This window comes from Mastomys coucha, unplaced genomic scaffold, assembly GCF_008632895.1.
Source record: "Mastomys coucha isolate ucsf_1 unplaced genomic scaffold, UCSF_Mcou_1 pScaffold12, whole genome shotgun sequence".
In the NCBI taxonomy this organism is placed as follows: domain Eukaryota; kingdom Metazoa; phylum Chordata; class Mammalia; order Rodentia; family Muridae; genus Mastomys; species Mastomys coucha.
The window spans coordinates 78,033,525-78,052,158 of NW_022196894.1; the positions used below are offsets into that span (position 1 = coordinate 78,033,525).

An 18,634-nucleotide genomic window follows, 5' to 3' on the forward strand; every position below is an offset into this window, starting at 1 on the left:
CACAGTAGGATGCTCTTGGCCTTTGAATCCATCAATGGAGATTATGGAGACATGAGAAGGGCAGATGACTAAGGGAAACTGAAAGTGAAGAAAATAACCTTCAAGTAAATAGTATATTTCTGTATAAAAGTACATATTGACATCTGAATCTCCTTCAGAGACTAGAGCCTACATTAGTCCATTCTGTATACGGGGTATGAAGTCAGTACTAAGAAAAAATTGAGAGTATGACTTGATAGTGAGGTTGACAGGCAAAGAAAGGAACAAATGGTCAGTGAGACTGAATAAAAAGAGCATCGACATGAAGTTAGACTTCTGAGAATTCATCAGGAAAAAGGAAAGAGTAAAACGCAATAGTTATAATTTGGCATTGATTTGTCATAATGGTTCTTGAGATTTTGATTTTAACTAATGACATTAAGTACCATACATTCCATTCCAAAGTTTGAAAATAAGGTATTTCTTATTTTTCAAAGTATATTTTAGTGTTTATGCATGAGAGAGGTAGAGAGAGAGAGACAGACAGAGACACACAGAGACACATAGACACAGAGATTATGCTCTAGTATGAATGTTGATAGTGGATAACTTTCAAGATTAAATTTTCTTCTTCTACCTTAAGTTCCAAGATCAAGCTTAGATGGACAGATTTCCATGAAAAGCAGTTTTTAAATGCCAAATGATCCCACATGCCCAAGTTGAGATTTATGTGGGGGGGGGAAACGCCAAAAACAATGCAAATACATATATCATTTCCAGACAGTTAACAAGAATTATCAAGATCATATTTTAGTGTTTTTCTGGGTTCCAGAAATTATGCAAGCAAAAATTTTCTCATTCTAAAATCAAACTTATTTCACTGGAAAGTCAATTCTGATTTTTAAAAATGCTGCCCCCTCTGTCTATTTATTTAAATCATGAGAAATGGAAAGTTACACATTTTAATTTTTAAAAAGTGTATACTTTTAAAAAAGTTATAATTTTAAAAATGCTGCTCCCTCTGTTATATTTATATCATGAGAAATGGAAAGTTACATTTATGCCTACATCTGGAGTCCTAAAAATCCAGGCATTATATTGATAGAGCAAAAATTTAGAAACATGAAAGGGAAAACTTTTTAAAATAGCAACATGAAGTTGCTTATGAATTCACCAATTTTTTATTGAGAAACCATTGTAGATGGGCATATAATAGGCAACAAAATTATAGGGTGCATGAATTCAGATATATCTGACATTCTTGATAACAGAGTTTAGTGAACAGTATTCAGGAAATCTTAGAAAAATAGGTACAAAGTTAGAGACTAATTAGCAATGTAAAATGCCGATGAGTTGTGACTTTTGCATCTTAATTGTAGCATTTAACTATAAGCATGTTAGAGGTCCTGACAGAAGAAAGATGGGCACCACAGAGAGAGCTGGAGAAAGGTGTTCTAGTTTAGATCTATGTTTAAGAGCCATGACTCAGAGATAGAGTATTTGAAATGTTGAAAATAGGTAGCAGGAAGTTGAAGAATATCCTACTAAGGCTGGTGACACTATCAGAATATATTTTAACATGAAAAATCTGTTCTGAGTTGTGCGGAGAATAGATTTCCTGAGAGAAGATTTGATGAAAAATCCTTACTCAAGAGGATGGTTTGATGTTCCAAGTACAGAAAATCATTGTTCTAGAGAGGCAGAAAGGTAAGTTGGGATAGTGTTCTGGTTAAATTGTCAAGATCTGATAAAGCCCTGATTAGTGAGGAATCATATAAAGGAAGAATAGAGAAAAAATCTTCCTACATTTCAGCTTATTTATGTTGGTGGTTGAGTTAATCAGAATATACTGTATAAATGCAGAGATCATATCATATTTTTAATTTGATGTATGTACAATTGGAGGTGCTATGCTCAACCAAGCAGATACTAAGTACACGCCCAACACATTAGTTATGACTGTGGATTTAATATCATATAAGAAATATTCTCATAGGATAATTAAACTGCATAAATTATACTAGTCATAACCAAGTCAACTTGGAGGTGGTTGTAATCTGTGAAGAATCTGAAAATATATTCCTTTGTTTTCTATTCTTTTAAGCATAAATATAATCTACAGAAACCTAGTTTTAACTTGATTTTCTCTCTCTCTCTCTTTCTCTCTCTCTCTTTCTCTCTCTCTCTTTCTCTCTCTTATCTCTATCTCTATCTCTATCTCTTTCTCTCCATAAATAACAGTTTCATATAGCTATTCTCCCCTGTATATGGCACAATCTGGAAACAACCAGATTCAAATCTTTTTTAATTTTTTAGATTTTTTAATAGTATTTTAATTTTTCTTCTCATTTTTCATTACTAATTAGTTTATTTATTTATATCCCAAATGCTGTCCCCCTCGATGGCCCCTCACAGAGATTGTTCTCCCCATTCCTCTTTCCCTTAGCCTCTGAGAAGGTGCACTCCTCCCCCGGCATCCCTACACCCTCAGGCATAAAGTATCTACAGGATTGTGCACATTCTGTCACACTAAAGCCAGACAAGGTAGCCATCTGCTACATATATGCCATGGGCCTCAGACCAGCCTGTGTATGCTCTTTTGTTGATGGCTTAGTCTCTGGGAACTCCCAGGGGACCAAGTTAGTTGATACTGTTGGTATTCCTATGGGGTTGCCATCCTCTTGAGCTCCTTCAACTCTTCCCCTAACTCTTCCACAGGGATCCCAGAACTCCTTCCAATGCTAGCTAGTGAGTATCTGCAGGTGTCTCAGTCAGCTGCTAGTGGAGTCTCACAGAGGACAGTTATGTTCAGATTCAAATCTTAAATTTATTGGAAAGAAAGGACATGAGTGATAAAGGGTGAAACGTTTCACATATAAATTTGACGTGGGGGGAAAAGGGTTCATAGCTTAAAAAACATAGATAAGTAAGCCATAGAGCATTATCATAGCAGTGGTGCTTAGTACAAAAGCCAGACTGCAATGTTATCTGTTCCTGATGAAAATTAGCACGAGATAAAGAACTTGACAGCCTAGAGTCAAAGAAACATACTGAGTGGAAGATCAGCTAGCATAAGAGAGAATGAATAGAATTTCATATTTGTAACAATAAAGAAAACAATAATTTGCAGAATGTGGGACTGATGACCACTGAATGTGGCTAAGAAACCTGACAATGACCTGTAGGTGTATATCACTCACATAGAATCGGGTCATTTCATCTCACAATCTGGAAGATTCTCCATATTGTTGTTCTTTTGTCACAATTAATTTGAGATGAACAAAGAAAGTGACAACACACAAGCATACTCCAGATTCCAAGCAGTATTGTGGTTTAAGTGTTGTCCTTTATATAAGTTGCCTAGGTAATGTATGACTTCACAGCAATGGAAACTCTATGTCAAATATCAAAATGCTTCATGACATTTCTGTACCTACATAGGAGGCAGGGAACTGTAGCTAGTAGAAGGTAGAGAGTTGATGTTGGGAATTAAATACAGAAAACTGGAGAAAAAGCTAATTTCATGCATGAATTTTTCTACTCTGCTGCACCGAGCATGGAACACAATGTTGAGATTTATTTGGGGAATTTTTAAAATTAGTATTATGGTAGTTTGAATATGTTTGGCCCAGGGAGTGGCAGTATTAGGGGGTGTGGCCTTGCTGGAGTGAGTGTGGCCTTATTGTAGGAACTGTGTTACTGAGGGGATGTGCTTTCAAACTCTCCTCCTAGCTGCCTGGAAATCAGTCTTCTGTTTGTCTTTAGAACAAGATGTAGAGCTCTCAGCTCCTCCAGTAGCATGCCTGCCTGCATGCTGCCATGCTTCCTGCCATGATGATAATGGACTGAACCTCAGAACCAGCAAGCCAATCCCAATTTAATTTTATCCTTTATAAGAGTTGCCTTGGTCATGGTGTCTCTTTACAGCAATGGAAACCTAACTAATAGAGAGATTTGAGGCCCCAGGGAATGAGTAGACCTGATTGAGTCAAGAAGCACCCTCCTGGAGGCAAGAGGGAGGAGGAATGAGATGAGGAGCTGTTAGAGGAGGGACCGATGGTGGGGGGAATGACTGGAATGTAAATAAATAAGATAATTTACTTTATTTGGCATAGGCCTCAGCCTAGATAAGTTGACAGCTGTGGTCAGAGCAGCAAACGCTGTGATTTACACAGATTGAATTTTGGTGTCCTGTTTTGAGAAAATGGAAGTGGTCTGTGTTGGCAGTGCTTGAGGAAAGAATGTTTCCTGTAAAATGCACCATTATGTTTGGTGAGTCTCTCCTACCAAACTGTACTGATCACATAATGATCAAGTTATAACATATTTAACACCGCAAAGCTACACAGAAGATTGGTCAGTCTTGTTTGAGTGAAACATTCTGAATTTTGGGAAACATATCCCCCAAAATAAAGACATGGAAATAAATGCGAGTACAGGCCATAAGTATGTTCTAAAATATGCTCATTATGTAAAGATGTGTCCACTTTGCAGTGTTAGTTGCAATGGATGCAATAAAATTGAAACTGAAATAGATGAATTTGTTACTCTCTTGGAGAAAATATAAGAAGTATTTGACTTTTGTTATTGCTTCTTGTAAGTTTTACATAAAATACTAGAATAAAGCATCTTTCCTGGAAAAGGATTTCCCATACATTGGAAACAAATTTATAAACGAAAATGGTTGTTTTCTAAAAGAGTATTCTATTGAACTTTAGATTCCATGAGCAAAAATACTTTATAGGCATTACACATGCATACAGAAAATCATCCTCATTTTAAATATATGGGAAACACTTGGTCAAACAAGATTAAGTTCTTGTGATGCAGATATGGTGAGCATTTAATCAGTCAAAAATATATGAAGCAAATTTTGTAGAATAAGATGTAATGGAGGAAGGACAGAAACTGATAAGCTATAGGAAGCATGTATTAAATGCCAGTCTCAAGGAGGATTCTGAGAACTTTCCTACCCAGGGAATGTTTTCTTTGTGGGATACTATGTTATGACTGAAAATGAACTTTCCATTGTCATCTTTTTCTCACAGGATGCTTTAACAATCTATCAATTCTTCAAATGACAGAAGCGTTTCTTTTTACTCATAAACAGTGACAGTATATACCACTTTCATTTTTGCAAAAGGATGTGATGCTTGGTAAGGTCTCTATAATGCTAATGAATACTGAATCTCACAAAAATTAGTAAACACATGATTAAAAAATTTGAGTTACATAAATGCATAATGAATAATAAGAATATAAATAATTAATAAGAATTTGAGTTTACTCAAGTTGCAGCATACATGGGTGTGTGGGTTATGTGTCATGAACCAGGAGATCACAGAAACTGCCACCTTCTAATTTGTACTATCTCCCATGTGTGGTTATCTTTCCAATACTACATAAAACATAATTATTGTTAAAGGGATCAATATTCTTTTTTTTTGTTTGTTTTTTGTTCTTTTGTTTTTTGTTTCTTCTTTTTCGAGACAGGGTTTCTCTGTGTAGCCCTGGCTGTCCTGGAACTCATTCTGTAGACCAGGCTGGCCTCAAACTCAGAAATACGCCTGCCTCTGCCTCCCAAGTGCTGGGATTAAAGGCGTGAGCCACCACCACCTGGAGGGATCAATATTCTTAAATTGAGTGAATTACCAAGTGTGACAAGTGGTTTATGGAAATGAACAACATTGTAGTTGATGGAGTTGAAGTATGGACTGTTTGTGAACTCAACTGGGCTTTGCTCTTTGACATGGAGGAAGTCTTGTGGGATTGAGTCCTTTGCATATGAAGTCTACATTAGGAGTTCTCAACCTGTGGTTCTCGATTCCTTTGGAGATCACATATCAGATATCCTACATATGTAGTATGTATATTAAGATTCATTAAAGTAGCATCGTTATAATTATGAAGTAGCTACAAATACAATTTTATGGTTGAGGTCACTACATGAGGAACTGTACTAAAGATTCTCAGTATTAAGAAGGTTGACAACCAGTAGTCTCCCTGGACTGGAAAGGTTAAGCATCATATTGATTTTTTTTAAATTGGTTTGAGTCACCTTTTCTTTTTTTCTTAAATTTTAGTTTTGAGATTATAATATATACAAGTAACATTGTTTAAACTGAGAAGGTTGTATTTATATATGTGTGTATATGTGTATATACACACATATATGCACATGCAATACAATTAGAAAACCTCAGGCCATGTCTTCAAGGAGAGAAGGAAGGGATATATGTGAGTCTTTGGAAGGAGGGATGGGAGGGATGCATCAGAATTTAATACAGTTGGTGATGGAAGATCAACTGGTAGCATCAACGGCCATTAGATATAATTTGTGTCATACATCAAACACATAAACTATATTGTAGTAGCTATGCTTAAAAGCTGCCAGTCTGGACTCACTGCCCAGCTGCTGGATCTCAGCAGCCTCCACAGAACGCCCTCTCCAGATATGCTACTTCAATGTTAGATGTCATGGTCCTGTAATATTTTTTGAATAAAGTTCATCTTTCATAGGGTACAGCTTGAAATGTTTTCATATACTCTGTCTCTCTGTCTCTGTCTTTCTGTCTCTCTGTCTCTGTCTCTCTTTATATATATATATATGTATATGTATACTTTGGCTTTTAAAAGAAAATTTAAATCCTCTTTAAAACTTATATAGCTATTTCTGAGACCCAACACTTTTTTTTATATTTACTGTTAACCTATTACTTTTCTTTATGTGTAGGTCTGAAGTACATCTGTATTTCATTTATCTAATGGTATGTATAAATTCACATTTGTTTGTTCCAATAACTACTTTTCTTCTAGCACCTGAAATTTTCTTACCCTTAGATTTAAAAGGCATCTGGATTCCCCTCTTGCTTCTCTGTTGACTCTCACAGGTTGACTTCCATATGAGATACCAAAGACCTCTAAACAATCCATGCTTCACTTCCAGCAACTATAATGCCATAGAGTACCACAACTCTCTTCTTTGATAATTCAGTCAAATATAGGTTTCTGTTAGCCAATCTCTAGTTGATATCCTGTGTCAACAATAACATTCTACACTATTATTTTTCTACTTTATAAAGTAACACTACACACATTAGGTACAAATGTCAGGCTCTGGTATTCTTTATATTTTTATATAGAGTTACAAATGTTGTGCATATTTTTGTGCTTTGTAATAGGATACATCTGCTTTAAATTCCCTACATTTGTTCTTCATTTGAAGATTATAATTCCTGAAGACTTTGTGTACATTCAGGAATTCATAATCTCTTTCATGGTTTTGTTTTGCTCATTAATTTCTTCAAATAAAGCTTCTAATATGTAGATTTTAATATGAAATATTTATGAACACTTGTTTCACTCATCTGTATATATTTTATTCCAGATATTCTGTGTCACAGTGAGTAACATATAGATAAGTACATTACAGATCAAGTTAAATAAACACATTTACACTACCACCAAGTGCCAGAGTTTAGAAACCCAGTTTACTGTAGATTGTCAGTAAATTTAATGAAGCACAATTTCAGCAGAATGCCCATAATTTATACACTATCATAAAGTCAAAAGACTATTTGTTATATCAGTATAAATGAGAGTCCTATTACAAAAGCAGTAGATTTTCTTGAATTTCCTGATGAAGTGTTACATTCTCAGATAAATAGAAGGCTATTTATTTGTTTAAAATTCATCTTGTATCTATTGATATTTCTAAATAACTGAATCTATAAAAATAAATGATGAAATGCTTTAGACTTTCTCATTAGTCTGTTAAATCAACTATGTGTGTGTATATGTGAGTGTGTGTGTTCTCTCTTTTCTAATAATACATGTGCTCTTTGTGTGTTTCCTGAGAGTCATTGCAATAGTCCATGTTCATCTTTAGAAGGAAACTTTATTTCAGCATTTTCAAAAACATTGAATATTAGCTTTAGTTTAATTTTGATTGTTTTTGAATATGATTTAGTTACCTAGACAGAAGAAGGTACTTTGAAATTTTTCCCTCTTCTCTGCATTTCAAGAAATTTATGTAAAATTGGGATGATTCGAAAATAACTGAAAGAATTCAGATTAATAGCCATCTGTCCCTGAAGTTTCTTGTAGATACTTTTGCAAGATAACAAATTTATTTGACAGATGTATCACTACTGAGATAATATGTATGTAATGTCCTAACTTTGGAAAACTATATTTTTGGATAAATATATTTATTTCAAACAGATTACACTATCAGGAAAAGTTGTTTGAAAGGTTTTTAATTACGTATGGGTCCAGCTATTGCTCTTTTATGTTTGTTCTATTTTACTTTCATATTTTAATATGTGATTAACTTTTATCAACATTTATGAAATAATCTTCATATTCTAATCATTGCCTTTTTAAGTTCTTGTTTTATAAGTTATTTATTTCATCTATTACTTCCTTATCTTTATTATCAATTTTATCTTCCTTTAGTTATGTTTTATGAGACAGAAAAAATAATTTTTTTTCTGATTCTTCATAATATATGTATGTAATGCTAGAGGTTTTTCTTAAAATATTGCTGAAACTTCATCCCATAAATATTGTTCTCTTACCTTTTGATATAACTAAGTTAAATCATTTTCTAATTCCATTCCTGATATTATTTTATGAAATTGAGTTGGTTAGATGTATATTATTTTGTTCTTAGGAACTGTATTTTCTTCACTATAAATCTTCTTAATCTCACAATTAAAGAACATGTTTCATATTATTTCATTGTTTTAAATTTCCTGAAACTTTATTATAATTCATCATATCTTAACAGTGACTAAGTCAACCCGTACATTTGAGAAGGTAAATTCTATTACTGTCTTTAGTAGTGATGCAATATAAAATATCCTATGTAAGACTATTCAATGCTTTGCATTATCAAGGCAAAGTTTCATATAATATTAGAAAGATACCAATTAGTAAATGAGCTATGATTTTGTTCTTCTGAGGTATTTATATTTATATTTATTTTATGTGAGTTTATGTCAGGGAGAAACCCCTCAGATAATTAAAGCTGTAAGCCCTTCAAGCGAATTGTAGGCGAACAGATGTTTTAGCATTGCCTCAAGTGACTCCAATTTTCAGCCAGCTTTTAGAGGCTTCAGCTGAGAGATCCTAACTTCATCATTGATGTAATCCTTAAATGGATGACAGCAATCTGCTTAATGCACAAGTTAATACTAAACATACATCTCAGGATGTTTTAAAGATTAACTGGTTAAGCACTTTAGGTATAGTTTTTTTTTTCCAGTAGGTGCAATTAAGTAAAGAAAATTCTCAGACAAAATGCTATTTTTCCTTTAACATTGCCATATTTCATAGAGGCATATGATTAGTATAATAAAAAAGCTTAATACTTTCATAAAATGTACCTTTCTGATAAACATTGTAAGTCAATGGGTAAAGGTAATTTCTATGAAGACCTTGAATTCAGTCCCCAGGACATACATTTTCAAAGGAGAAAACTGACTTTCACAAGTGCTTTTTCAACCTCTACAGGAACTCTATGAGCACATACACAAAAACACTTCATATGTATGCATGAAAGGAAGAAAGAAAGAAAGAAAGAAAGAAAGAAAGAAAGAAAGAAAGAAAGAAAGGAAGGAAGAAAGAAAGGAATGAAAGGGAAGTAAGGAATGAAAGAATGCAGGAAGCAAGGAAGGAAAAAGAAGATAGATAGACATGTTGAAAGTATGCCAAATATTCTTTATTGCTATCTAATGGATCACAAAATGAATATTTCCATCATACATTATTATCCCATTAAGCCTATTCAAATTGTATCTGGAAACAGTAAATCATCAGAAGTAAAGGAAAAGAAAACTTAGTCAAACCGTCAATCCCCAATTAGAAGTAGAAAACACAGTGCTTAAGAGCAAAATGTGGACATTTATATTTTTTGTTTAGTTCACATTTTAGAAGATACTGAGCAGTTGTATTTAAATTGAGATGTTGTATAAAATTGAATATGTCAAATATTTATAATATTCAAGGAGGAGAGATAGAATCCAGTGGTATGAAACATTAAATTAAAGGGAATAGTGGAACAGGGTATGTTAAATTGGCATAAAAGATGGAAAGGCAAGATAGATGAAGGAAAGATAATAGAGAAATTACTAACAGCAAAGACCTTTCAAAATACCATAGAGAATCATAATACTATAGAAGCTTCCTAAAATATTTACATAAACACATATAAAATGAGTTTAAAGGAAGTTACCAAATAATAAGGCCAGAAAGCCTCCATTAGACACCTACATACTTTTGAATAAACAGCCCAGGGTTGGGATGGGTTACCACCTCTTTTGGATTTTGCAGTGCTTTGCTCTGGGTATGATAAACACCATAGCTGAGGCAACTTATAAAAAGAAGGGTTTATTTGTGGCTTTGATTGCACAGGGTTAAGAGTCTATCACCATCATATTTGGGAGATATGGCCATGGGCAGTAGGCAGACATTGCATCTAAGAGTCTCTTGCTATCGTATTCAGGAGATATGGCCGTAGGCAGCCATGACAACTGGAGGAGCAAGCTAAAATTTCATGTTATCTACCACAAACATGAATCAGTGAGAGTAGAATTGGAAATGGTAAAAGTTTCGAAGTTACCTAAGTCAGCTCCAGTGAAGTATTTTCGTCATTACTTTTCTACTGCTCTTAAGAAACACCATGATCAATACAACTTATAAAATAAAGCATTCAGTTTAGGCTTCATGGTTCCAGATGATAGTAGACTCCACAACCATGATGTCTAAGAGCACGACAGAAGGCAGGCAGTCATGGCAAAAGAGCCATAGCTGAGGGCTCCCATGCATAGACAAAAATTACTAAAGAACTCTTCAAACTGCCACACTTCCTTCAACAAGGCTACAACTCCACTCTACCTCTGAAATCTCCACAAATAGTGCCACTGTCTGGGGAACTAGAGTTCAAATCACAAGCCTATGTGGAACATTCTTATTCAAATCATTACAGAGATGTTACCAGTGAAGTTCCGTAGAACACTCACCCCACAATATTACAGGCTATTGCAAAAACTCTTGGTTGCACTATAGATCTTTCAGTAAGATTATTGAAAGGTGACATTTTTGATTCATAGAATGTGAATATGGTATACAGTGAATAAAAACAATTTGTTATTTATCTGGAAGGATCTTCCCTATCAGCTAATTTTTGTGGTTCTGAAAGCTGATATCAATAGAACTGGAAAAGAAAAGTAAATCTCATTCTGCCTAGCTGTGATGTCTAAAATCTATAATGATGATCAGCCTGGCAAGCCATGCGTACTTGTATTTTGATATCATAGTATTTTTAATATCAGATACACACATATTCATTTATTCTATACTGTTTACTGGTAGATACTTTAAACCAAGTTTTAGTGTATGGAGAGATATGATTAAAATTAGTAAAGTAATATGATTGGTGATATGTATAAGAGACTTATTGGTGGAATACATTTTAGGTGGAACTTAAAAAGAAGAAAGTTTACTTTTAAAAGAATTCACAGTAAAATTGTATCAAGTGGCAAAATAGTGTCAAAACTAAGAATATCATTGGAAATTTGTCCTACTGCAAGAAATCAGACCATACTCACTACTGCTCACTAGAACTGAACCTTGTCTGATGTCCAAGGTTGTGAAACAGAGAAGTAATGGTGAACTCCTATCATCAACTCAGTGAGCAACAGATATTCACATTGTGTTGATCTTTTCAAAGATGCAGAGAGTTCAAGATCTCAGGTCAGTTCCAAATAACAACATGTAATATTTATTTAATTGTAGTTTTTGGAATGCCAGCTATCATAAAAATGTCTTCTTTTCTAGAGCCAGAATATTAATTTGGAGATAACCTGTATAGATGCTGATTTATTCATAAGTCTCAGAGTTTTATGAAATCAGGGTTATGACACCATTCTTTCTAAAAGTGTTGTTACCTTAAGTATCTATTGTAGATGCATCTGTAGAGGGGAAATAAGCTGCTTGGTAGCTCTGTCATAGTAAATATGTAAAATTAAAAACCATTATTTTTAAAATGAAAGAAAGCAATTGTGAAAAACAAAAGAAATTTAATTTTCTTTTTATATGCAGAAATATATTAAATATCACAGAATTTGAAAATGCTTTTGCACTGAAATAGAAGAAAATTAAAAAAAAAATCTTCTATTCAATCACTAATCAGACCTGTACCTATTTAGCTTCTGAGATCAGAGAATCAGGATGATAGGGCAGTAGACAATTAGCTGAGTGTTATGAATCCTTCTGAAAGTTTATAATGGAAAAGATTTTTTTCTTAACAAAGTTTACATCAATTGATAGGAAATAAATAAGTTTTAAATGTCATGTACAACATTTGAAAGTATCTGTAGCCATTATTTAGACAAACTTTGAGGCAGCTAAAGACTTAAGAATATGCATTTCCTATACATGCTGCCAGAACAATCAGACCCTCTCCATGTGCAGTCCTTGGTTGGTGGTTGAGACCCTGGGAGCTCCGAGGGTACTAGTTAGTTCATATTGTTATTCGTCCTAAGGGGCTGCAAACCCCTCAGCTCCATTGGTCCTTTCTCTAACTCCTTCACTGGGGACCCTGTACTCAGTTCAATGGATGGCTGTGAGCCTCTACATCTGTATTAGTCAGGTACTGTCAGAGCCTCTCAGGAGATAGCTATATTTAGGCTGGCTTGTGGAGAGGACCTCGGCCCTGTGAAGGTTCTGTCCCCCAGTGTAGGGGAATGCCAGGACCAATAAGTAGGAGAGGGTGGGGTGGCAGGCATGGGGAGGGGGGAGGCAATATGGGTTTGTTTTTGTTGTTTTTGTTTGTTTCTTTGTCTTTTGGAGGGGAAACTGGGAAAGGAGAAATTTACATGTAAATAAAGAAAATATCTACTAAAAATAAATTTTAAAAAATTATATGCATTTTCTCCTGCTTAGTTCATATAATGGGTCAACACATTTAGTTGGGGAAAGATTTCCTAGTCTTTCTGAAGCTCTGTGCTTGCTCTTGCAGAGATTTTTCTAGATGTAGTAATGAAAAAAATTTGCAGATTCTTGTATTTTAGTCTTCATGTGCCTTGATCTTTGAAACATATCTTATGAAAAACAATTGTATAAAACATTATACAAATGGCCCTGAAACTTAGTGTATGATTGAAAAATTTCATTCTCTCACTGAAAGAAAGAAATTGCTCTGCTTGGGGGTAGAGGGAGCTGTTATCTGCAACACAATTTACACATTTATTTCTAGCCCATCAAATAGAATATAGACAGGAATCTAAAATTATGCCCAAAAGGCAAATAACATAGTTTTATGAACATAAGAGAAATTATTAGTGATCTACTTTTTCTAGGATACTTTCTATCAATAATTATCTTCTGAACACTTTAGTGGCTTTATTTTGAATAAATAACAAAAGTGAACAAAAGAGTGAGCATTACTCCAACCTAAATTAAGGAAAATAATTTGAGATACAATTTTATTTTTATGGAAATTTTACATGAGTTTTAAGGGTACTTTGTAAATGGGTATAAATTAAATATAAATATCATCATTAATATAGCTTCCTGTATTTTCCATATCTATGATGCCTTGTGTTTATTATTAAATTCTGTCTGAATAGTAAAAGCATGATATTTTTTGAAATGTTGAAACTGTAGTTGGTGCTTCCTTCATTGATATTTAAGGGTCTTATGTCACACAATGCTATTGTAAATTAGCATGTGCTCATGGCCAATATATAAGGCTGTTTAGTAAGAATCAATATACTTATTATCCAAATATTTATTCAGATTTTATATAATTTCATATGCAGTAATTTAAATAATTGTAAAATCTAGGAAATAACTATAAAACTTTTATTAAGTGAAATCATGTTGCTTTTTTATATAGAAATACTTCCTGAAGATACTTTCAGAGTTTTGGAAGAGCAATAAAATAATCAGAGGAAAGAATAATTTGTGCTGATAAGGGCACAGAGGTGTTAAAAGAATATGAGGCTAAAGCGTGCATTGTGCTGTGAAAATATAAGGGGTGTATTTGTGTTATATGAGCTACCAAAAGACCATCTGAGAGTAGTTCTTCAAAGGCCTAGTGAACAAGTTTACACTGAAGCCACCAAAATCAATCGGGCAATACTGTATTTTAGAAATATGATTGCAACAACCATTGTCAGAATTAACAGATTGAAGAGCACAATGTCTTGACAGAAATATACTAGAAGGATAGACAAAGAGAAAGTGAAAATAATGAAGTGATAGTAACTTCCCTAATAAAATTATTTGTTGGGCAATGTTTCCATTGAGTTTAATTTTATTTCCATAAGTGATGATATAAAAATTAAGAGAGCATCAGAAAAATGCTGAACCTCTTCCTGGGTAGAGTAGGGCCCTGAAGACTTCCTAAGAGGATGCTAAGCATTGGCAAAGGGCAAGTGGCCTTACATTCACAGATTATAGTTTGAAGGTTCATTGCCTCATGGTTGGACCAAGAGTCACCAGTCTGGAGAGGTGGTTCTCGGTGGGAGAGTGATCTTTTGAGGGTATCCCTACCTCAGTTACGTAGTATATGCAATGTTATGTTCATAACTAAGCTAGGGAATCAAAATATCAACTTTGAACATGTGGAGCCAGAGATGAGGAAGGCAATCTGTCTTCAGAGAGGAGGATGCCACATGCCCTGACAGCAGGTCAGTATGTCATTAGGAAGACTCCTTGCCATCTTCATAGCATTATGCATTAATGTTTTCATTCAAGTTTCTTGCATTGCAGTTCCCTAAGAGCTGGAGATAATGCTTTATCCCTGCAAAACAGGAATTTAGTGACTTGTATATAATATTGGTGAAAAATAATTTAAAATGCTTTTAAGTTACTTTAAACAAGGTTGACTTAATTTTCTGTTTAAGATACTGATAAATTGTTATGTGACACTACTCCTTTGGAAACATAAAAATCCTCATCATATGGGGACCCAATGACAGACCAAGATTCCATACTATAATTTGGTGAACCAATGAGCTTTATTGAATTACTTACTGAATCAGAAATGACTTGAAGAGTTATATCACCAATGCCCAACCCAGGATGAATAACAGGTCACAAATACTGGAAATTTGGCAATCACTGAACCACCTGAAGACAGCAGGGCAGGTTCAAGACTGTTTTTACCAGGTGTGTCAAGTGGTATGATCATTTTCCAGGCATCTCAGATGGTCTCTCCATCTTTGAGGCAGCTTAGTTTGTCTCTGTCTCTTATCTAACATCTTGGCTTCTCTGAGAGTGTATCTCAGCTATTCTTACAGCTTGTATATGCCTGGTGACAAAGGAGACAAATGAACCTGATCAATTCCAGAAATTTTCTGAAGCCTTTGGGTTGCTTTTTTTTTTTTTTTTTTTTTTTTTTTTTTGAGGATGATGAGCTTCCCAGCAGGATACATGATATTACTCTCCTTTACATCATCCTATATTTTATCTCCAAAATGGATAGTTTTATCTCAGAGTAAATAGATACACAGTATAACTAAAGAATAAGTACTAACATTTTTCCCTTTTCTTTTTTTTGCTAATCAGACTTACATAAAGGTCTCAAAACTGCCAAATACTGTTTAGTTTCATAGATTATAATTTTAGGAAGATATTTCTTACATGGATGAGTGTAGATGATATGATATTCTGAAATAAGGTTCACATGTCATAATTTCTAGCCACAGTTCCATCATCCAAATAAAAGCATTTCCTTGAGCTTTTCTTTTCTTTTTTTTTTTAACTTTTATTGCATTATGATGAGAAAAGTTACATGATTTCAGTTTTTCTGAATTTATTAACATTTTAAAACACATTTTAATTAAATAGAATTGAATCACATTCTTGTTCCCCTTTTATACCACCGATCCTCCCATAGACCCCCCTTCAATACCTACAATATCTTTTTTGTCATATTCCTTAAAGTTTATAAAATATTATAACAACAAAAGTATTATAAAAGTTGTTTGATACAAAACAACAATCAATTTAACAGTCTTATGTAGATGCTCATCTACAGCAATAGTGAAAATACATTTTTCTCAATATAAATTTTAAATAACTCCAAACATATTAGCTGTATACTTAAAAATAATACATCACTACTAGTATTTTCTTAAATGAACAGGAATATATCTGTCATTGCCCACATGGCAAGCCAAAGACAAGAAAAACTTACAAAGGAATTGAGTAAGCTGAAGGAAAAGTTTTAAGTCTACCAAAAGTAATTCTTCTATAATGTTGTAAAGTAAACATCTTTGTTCCATAGAGAGATATTATTTTACTTCACTAAACAGCAATCAAACCTAACATTAGTGCTGAAGGATTATATTATTTAAACTTCAAAGAGCTCACTGTAGCTAATAATAATAATAATAATAATAATAATAATAATAATAATAATAATAACAATAACAGAAAAAATGGAAATATAGGAGTTAACCATCTCCCCTATTTTGTTTTCCTAAACTGACCATGCTGTGACTGGAAACATAAGCCAGTAGAACAGCATGAACTTGCAACTACTGAAGTTCTGCCTTCGTATTCCTGAAGGAATTCTAGGGTATTTTTCACCGTGAAGCTGGCCACTGGATTATGGCCTCCCTGAAAATCTTTCTTGCACACTTTGACAGAATGACATCAACTACCATGACTTGGAGCTTTAGCATATTTATTAGGTATAGTGCAGCAAGCAGAGTAAGCTAGACTGGTAAGAGGTCTCCATAGGCAATCAGTCTCAGGCTATAAGCATCCAGGAAGAGAAAGCTATTATTGCTAGATTTTACATACTTAACTAACATCCACGCTCAAACCAAAGGAAGACTTTGTCATCCCTCCAAGCCTGACCCAAATCTGGAAATCTTTGTATCTTCCATAGGTCTGAGGCTTTGCATCCCAGCACATTATTCTCTTTTCTTAAATGCGTTGTATTTTGGTTTTGAGATTATAACATAAATTAAATTTTTTTGTCCTTCTCTCAAACCCTCTCATATAAGTCTTTCTGATCTCCTTAAATTCCATGTTCTCTTTTTCACTAACTGTTACTCTATGTATATATGTATCTCTGTGTACTTGTTTATTCCTACATATAGCCTGTCAAGTCCATGTAGTTACTTACATATATATTTTCATCTTTTCTTCACATTTTTACTCAAGGTTTTCTCAGCTCCTCAGATGTTAATTTCTTGCTTGAAAGATGGACACCAGAAATTACCCTCTGATACTCTCCATGTTCTTCTATAGGGTTAATGAAAGCAGTACTACATTGTGAACAGATATGTTCAAAGGAAGAGCTAACTCCAAAGGAAGTCAAGCTGAAAATGCTTGTAACGATTCAGATGAGAGGAATGGTTCCTTGCAGGAAGAAGGCTCCTTAGCAAATTCTGAAAGCCCTATGTCACCAATGGGACCTCATACTTACTAGCATCTTATATGCTTATTTTCTGGCACATTAAACAATGCTTTCTTGCTTTTGTCTACTATTACAAAAACCCATGCTTCCTATTTGGAAGACAAGAGAATATCAGTCTGGGTGTGATAGATCATGCCTTTAATCCCAGTACTCAAGTGGAAGAGAAAGATAGATCTCTGTGATTTATAGACTAACCTGGTTAAAATAAAGATTCACAAACAAATCAGGGACTATATAGTAAATACTGTGAAAACAACAACAACAACAATAACAACATTAAAATACTTGATCCACTTTTTAGTTGGGTATACAACTTGTTATTTTTGTCTATAAGGGTAAGGTTATGACAGGCATAGACACATTTATGAACTTAGAGAATTCATTATGTCCACTTCTTTGCTCTGTATTGCCCAATGTAGTGTATTCAGATGACTCATCTACATTTTTATGATGTAAGTCTAATATAGAATCCAGACACTGATTTAGAAGTAAGCCTAAATTCCCAATGTTTCCTTTGGTCTATTCTGCTGCTCAGATCCTGGTGTCTCCTGCACAAGGTATGTATGTGTCTTCTGAATTTAAATTTATTTGATATCTGTTACTTAAAAAAATAAAATCCTGTGGCCATTAATTCTCTCTTTCCAATACATTCATCATTCCAGCCTCAAACATGCTCTTCTTATTATGCAAATAACCAGGCTGTCATAACAAAATATCACAGACATTATTTTTTCCCACAGCCCTGGATGCTTGAATGCCATCGCATTTGGTAGTTGCTGACACCTTTCTCCTTGGTTTGCAGGTGTCCATTTCTTTGCTACCACATTTCATGGCCAACTCTATAAGACTATGAAGATCTTTATGCCAACACAAATTTCATTGTCTTAGAGAGGAGAAAGCATGCTTCTGATTCTAACTCTCTGGATATGGAGAAGAAAGTGCTGCCACTTAAATTTAAGCCAGCCTGGATTAAATGTGAGTGCCATCTTTTCTAACATGTCTCAACATCTTAAACATATAACACCTGTCACATTAGATACGTTTGTCTTCTGAAGTTCTCTACTATCACTAACTGAATTTTTATATTCCTTAAATATTGATTAACCTATTTTCCAGTGACAGTTTTGCTCCTGCCATGCTTTTCCAGAATAGTGAGCTGTATGAAGATCATCAGTACTCCTTTGGAATGTCAGAGCTGCATAGCATTCCTCA

General features: G+C 34.1%; 1 long non-coding RNA gene across 2 annotated transcripts; it reads left to right on the forward strand.

The window, feature by feature from the left end:
• The first annotated feature begins 17 nt into the window (after positions 1–17).
• On the forward strand, positions 18–18,384 carry LOC116086520. Of its 2 annotated transcripts, XR_004116976.1 has the most exons (5): positions 18–104; positions 1,578–1,686; positions 6,713–6,746; positions 11,630–11,736; positions 18,225–18,384. It is a non-coding gene; the product is annotated as an uncharacterized LOC116086520 (long non-coding RNA). The 2 variants fall into 2 exon arrangements; XR_004116977.1 differs by lacking the exon at positions 11,630–11,736.
• The last annotated feature ends 250 nt before the right edge of the window (positions 18,385–18,634 follow it).